The sequence below is a fragment of the Pleurodeles waltl genome, chromosome 5 (assembly GCF_031143425.1).
Source record: "Pleurodeles waltl isolate 20211129_DDA chromosome 5, aPleWal1.hap1.20221129, whole genome shotgun sequence".
Lineage (NCBI taxonomy): Eukaryota > Metazoa > Chordata > Amphibia > Caudata > Salamandridae > Pleurodeles > Pleurodeles waltl.
Window position 1 is genome coordinate 121967637 of NC_090444.1, and position 6351 is coordinate 121973987.

The 6351-nt window shown below is 44.0% G+C and overlaps 1 long non-coding RNA gene across 1 annotated transcript; it reads right to left on the bottom strand.

The window, feature by feature from the left end:
• Positions 1-1040: 1040 nt before the first annotated feature.
• LOC138297222 (uncharacterized) lies at positions 1041-2784 on the bottom strand. The gene is made up of 2 exons (XR_011203942.1): positions 2529-2784; positions 1041-1248 (listed from the first exon to the last, which is right to left on the bottom strand). It is a non-coding gene; the product is annotated as an uncharacterized lncRNA (long non-coding RNA).
• Positions 2785-6351: the final 3567 nt, after the last annotated feature.

A 6351-nucleotide genomic window follows, 5' to 3' on the forward strand; every position in this document is an offset into this window, starting at 1 on the left:
AAAAATGCTAAAGAAAAATCACACACTGTGGTTAATTACCTACATAAGTGGGTTCCAACCAAAAGAAAAGATGAAGTCTAATGAGTGGAGAGGAAGATTGTATCGACGGAATTCCAAGAATACCTTTCCCCAGTGCTGCTCTAGTTGTTCCTGCCCTCAGCCAGGAATAGAATCTTAAGTGCACCCTAACCTTGTAACCGCGCACTTCCCTGAGGAGATAAGGTCGAACACACCTTCCCCATAGTGTGCGCATCCTGAAGAATAGTTAGGTGGAGTTGTATCTAGCATAATTTTGTTACTCATTTCGGGTTCCTCCTTCCCCTAACATGTAGTGGGCGGATTCATGAAACTCAGGCCCTCATTACGAGGCACGATGGCGGTCGGACTGCCGCAGACAGGGCGGTCCGACCGTCCCATTATGACCCTGGGTGATCCGCCACGGTCATACCGCCGACACCAGAGGCCCGGTGGTTGTAATCTGCCAGGGCAGCACTGCAATCAGCGCTGCCCTGGGGCTTACGAGTCCCCATCCGCCAGCCTTTCCATGATGGTAAACACCACCATGGAAAGGCTGGCGGAATGGGGGCATTGGGGGGCCCCTGCACTCCCCATGCCCTCGGTATGGGCAGTGCAGGGCCCCCCATGCACAGTCCCATCGTGCATTTCACTACCTGAATTACGGGCAATGAAATGCGCGACGGGTGCTGCTGCACCCGATGCAACTCAACATTGCCGCCGGCTCGATTACGAGCTGGCCTCAATGTTGTGGTGAGTTTCTGCTGGGCCAGCGGGCGGAAACGCTGTTTTTGTCCGTTGGCCCAGTGGAAAACTCCTAATAGGGCACTGGCGGTATGATGGTGCCCACAGCTTCAGCGGTTTTTGAAAAAGAAGTCGTAACCGCCGAACTATTCTTAGTGTCTGAGTCTGGAGTCGGAGTTTGTAAGGAGTAGCGTCCCTTCACGGCGGCTCCTCATGTAATACCAGAGATGCTTATCTGCAGTTCTATGAGGCGCTGATATTGAGGAAGTCGGAAAGAAAGATTAGTGTCTCTCATTAAAAGTAATTCTTTAATGCCGTTCTTGGAGAGCAGTGAGCCATTTAAAGCCTTGCAGTGTTTTTTTTTAGAGCAAATAGTACAACATTAAAGAAAAAAAACATGCAAAAACAAGAGATATACTAGAGAGTTCTTCTGAAGCATTCTTCCTTTCTGGACTCCCACAACTTCTCCAGTTGTCATTCATGCAACTCCTGGAAGGAAAAATAGAGACAATATAAAATGTATGTGTATATGTGCTACAGTTGAGAAGTAATATTTTAAGTTGTAAGACAAATAACTTGGGATTGAATTGAGGAGACAAGTGTTACTAGCCAGTTCTACAATTCTGTACATACATACATGACAAAACAGAAGATGAGCAATACCCTTAGTCTTTTGGGGCATGTAGTTAGAAATAGTTACAATAGATTTTTTAATATATTACTAACAATAGTAGACAGGAAAGTGTGAAGTCCTTATAATTATTTATTTTCTCTGTTAGTTTTCAACTCTTGCAAAGACAGAATACATTTAACAATTTCGGTGCAATTAATAGAAGAGTGGATACACCCAAGTAAGAAATAAATACAAAAAACTTGAGAGCTGTCTCTTCTCCCCATCCTCTTCCCCCCTTGGGGCTCTCCTGCAATCTAGTATATCTTGGAGGGCAGAGAGGTTCTGAGGGGGGCACTGGGACCAGTCAACATTCTGCTCCTGTGTAAACTGTAAGTAAGAATATTAGTTTCCTAACATTATCTCACTATATCCCAGTGGAAATATCAACTTACAAAAATATTGCAGTCACTATATCACCTACAACAACATTGTCGAAGTAAATATATGTTTACTATTCTTAAGGCACATCCACTTACAAAGACCCATCTTGCGATGCAGTGGTATGGTCAATGTAGGTGATTCGATGCTTTCGCAGGTCAATATTTTGACCGCAGTTCAGTAGTAGAACCCCTTCTAGCCCAGTGTCTGTGTCCCTCTGTCCCAGTATCCGCGCCTCTGATTCTCACTCTGTTTACATGACCACCTGTCCTACCAAAGGCGGCCCAGAGTCAATGTTCCTACATTCTAGCTATTGTGCCTTCCATGTTTCCATGTGTCTCTTTGTCTTAGCACTGATGCTCCATGTCCTGTGTCTTCATTGCCTGGTGCCAGGTCTCCGGTGTCCATGTGACCCGGTGTGCACCCCTCCCTAGGGCACTATGTAACTACTACAAAACTCTTCACTTTGCATTACATCACTCACAGGCAGCCCCGCCCCCCAGAAGGAACAGACACTGTTCCAAAGCTGTTGAGAAGCTTCTGACCCTGCTCAAGTGTTGAAAAAGGTTTAGATGTTCAGAAATACACGTAGACGTGCCATGATTTAAAGGAAGCCAGAGGTTAGATTTCAGAGACAGAACGACCTCACAGGTATTTCAAGATGTCGGACACGTTTGACAAATCGCTAGCACGCACGGTTACACAGGTCTAAAGTTACCTAGAAAAGGAGCCTCGTGGGTGCCGCAGAACCTGGCGCGCTTGTGTCCCCGGGCAGGGTGAGGAGGGCCCGCAGTTCTCAAGATATCCCGGTGATAAATCACCCTGAACAGCAGCGCGAGGGCCCTGTGAAAGGGTTACTCTGGCTGGGGGTTAACAAGAGCACCGACAGGCAGAGAATAGTGACCATTTTGTCTCTTTCATCATCAAGCTCCAGTCGACGCCCTGCTTCGATATGCCATGCTCATCAACATGGAGGGCTGTCCGGGAGCAGAGGTGGGGCGGGGGCAGGGGCGTGAGGTGGTGGAGTATCTACTCAAGGAGGGGCTCACTTTGATGTGACACAACGGTGAAACACTAATTAAATCTCTTAATTCTAAGGATACACAAGGATAAACATTGTACTATATATGTTATAGATTTGTACTGCGCGGATAAGTAGTTCCAGCGGGCGTCCAGGCGCTTTAAACAGTTTTTATGTTTTTTAAAGAAAGGTAATGCAGCAGCAGCGATAAAAATAAAGTAAAATACCTTTATAAAAGATTAACAGGGGTTACTTCAAGGTAACACGACTACATCAATACAACCAGGAAACAAAAGTTACTTTATGCTTTTATTTAGTTCACAATGAGAAAGGGTGTCTCATCTCGATGCTTAGGGCGTCTGTTTACTGCTCCGATAAATGTCTGATCGAGACACGATTCCTGTCCGATTATGGTATCTCGGTCCCATCTCTGTCCTGGGGAGGCAGAATTGTGTCCTGCGTTCTTCTCCCACGGAAGTGTTGGTCTGGAGATAAGTTACAACCCTGTCTGCAGAATTTAGGTCGGTCCTGAATCAAGGACGCAAGCATATCTGCTGGGATCATACTATTATTTTAGCGCCAAGATAACTTTTTGGTGTTTTTTACGCTTTGCAAACACCCTCTAACATAACATTAACAGAACACTGCCCCAGGTCCGATTTTTTAAATAATTTATGTGTATTCATTGATCTTTATAGCGATAGAGGCCCATAAGGAGCCCACACAGAGTGAGTAAAAGGAGGTACTGTGTGAGTCAGTTTGCAGGTATTTTGTTCCTCTTGCACTATGGGGAAGTCCTGGTCCTGCAGGAGCATGGGTCCAGATTCTGGGCACCGCCCTGGAGAAGGATTGGTTGAGAGCCTTTAGTTTGTTAAAGTCATCCACTCAAAGCTGAGTAGCGAGTACCCTAGGTTGGGTGGTAGTAACACATGCTATTCACAGTGCCATGGAATGACAAAATCTACAAGCACTATAGTATATTTTAAGGTTCAGGGAGCTAGTGGTCTTATCTCTACTATCGGGTCTCTCCAATAACGTCCCTCACTCTGATGTTCCTCACTCTTAGGTGGGCACATCCTGCTTCACCCATGGGCAGCATCCTGCAGGGGTGCAATGTACAATCAATGCACTCTGGCCACAGAATGTGCAGCAGGGAAAAAATACTCGGTTCTCCTATCAACACAGCACATCATATTAAAAACATTAGAGGGCAATGCAACAAGTACCATCAATACCTGCCAATAAAACACTGCTAGTGATGCAAAGTGAACCACTGTATATTACAGCACTGACCAAGGGAGAAGGTTCAGGAAGTTAACCCAAGTGATCCAGAGGATGCTTCAATGTGAATCTCTTAAGTGATGCCTGTTGAATTGGTTGATTAGATGGCGTATGGTACTATTTTAAAGTTTAGGGCAAACCTAGGTGCACAATGCAATAAACAATAGTTCTTAAGTGTAGTCATTCTGTAGTGTTTCAATTGTTGCCGAGTTTAAAAGAGTTTTAAGGACATTCACTGGAAATATTTTATCATAAGTGGTTTAGAAACAATCAGTCAATACTTTGAGAAGTACAATTATTTACAAAACAAGTTTTACAGTTTTGCCATTGCCCAAAAATACAAGTGGAGTACCAGAGTTTGAGATTGTCACTCCAAAAGTTAGATGTACAAAGTAGTGTTGAGGTTGCAAACGGCCCGATTTGCAGAATTCGGCCGTTTGCAGCTGCAAAAATGCTTTTTTTTGCACAAACACCAAATTGCAAAGTAACTTGTTACCGAATCGCAGTTTGGGTTTGCGACCAAATACCGATTTGGGATTTGGAAGGGACGTGTTTGGGACTTTACTTTCAAATTCCAAATCATAGTGTTATGCGTTAATGTTTTGCGACCGGTATGCGGTCGCAAAATACTAATATTTTACTGACACCTCAATGAAGGTGGTAACCCATTTGCATCAGGGAAGGAGACCGTGAGGACTCCTTCCCCGCTGTGAATGTTAAGAAATAAAAATTAACCTTTTCATTTTTTTTGTTAAACGCATCCCGTTTTCCTTTAAGGAAGATGGGTTGCATTTAAAGAGAAAAATGCTTTATTTAAACACAATCGCAGACATGATGGTCTGCTGACCTCAGCAGGCCACCATCCCTGTGATGGCTGCGATTCCTGGTGTGCCACAATTTGCGACCTACCTCATAAATATTTCTGAGTTAAGATTGAACTGTGAGCCGATATGAATCAGTAATTTGCAAAATGACCTCATAGTACATAGGTGACTTTGCAAATTACCAATCTGGTTAAAAAAATTCTAGTTGCAAATTGCAACCAGCATGTTGCGACCAGTTCTACGTGCATCTGGCCCCAAGTTACCAGAATGAATCATCTAGACAAAACCACTCCATTTGGGCAGAATGGGTAAATCACAAATCCGGTTTTTGCTTATAAGAGTGCATAGTACCAGTACACTAAAGCACAAAATGCGAAATATACAAGCCTGACACTCTTCAGCCGCCCTTCTGGCATTTGACAAAGGAGATGTAAGAGCAACATCTTAGAAAGAGATACTTAAGTAGGGCAAATCTTGTATAAATCTAAAGACACAGCCACAAAGACGAGTATGAACCATTTCCAAAAACCCACAATGGTAAATGATGCAATGATAATTTGCTGCACAAATGCAAATTCACCAATATATCCTCACAGAATACGAGAACATTTTTGACACTGGTTCAGTGTTATGCATCACAAAATATTAAGCAATATATACAGCATAAAATGTGGTGGACTATAATGTATCTGAAAGCCCATGAGTCAGATACGTTATGCGACGCACATCTGAGCAGCACAGATGGTTCGTGCTCAAAACATTAATATTATATATAATGCAACTATCGGGGTCAGTGTAGCGTCTCCTCCTCAATAAAATCGCATGGATGCTCAGAGGTCCACCGGAGAGACAGTGGGGCTCGACCACCAAGGTCAGTATTGCATCCTGTCTTTAATATATTATGTGGATGCCCAGAGGTCCACTTGTGAGCCAGCGAATTTCGACCACCAACGTCAGTATTGCATCCTGTCTTTAATATATAACATGGATGCTCAGAGGTCCACCTGAGAGCCAGTGAAGCACGGCCATCAAAGTCAATATTACATCCTCTCTTTAGTACATATTACTCCTGAGAACCTGAGAAACACTGAGCATGCACTAACAGGGTCAATATTGTGTCCAATCTTCAATAAAATACATGGATGCTTGTAGGTCCACCTGAGAGCCAGTGAGCATAGGCAGGGTCACTGGAACAGGGGATTCCTAAGGAAATGAGCGAATAGCATCTCCACACCTGGTAGATACTGAAACCCAATGAGATCTTGAGAACATAGCAGAACAACAAGGGAGGAAAATGGGAGCCTTTTTCGATTGCCTTCAAAAAAACAATTTTACGTTGGGACGGTTTTTAAAACATGGTGAAACTGTTGCGGTGAACTCTGTTTCCCTGTCCGCTGGATGATGTTTCCCTGTCC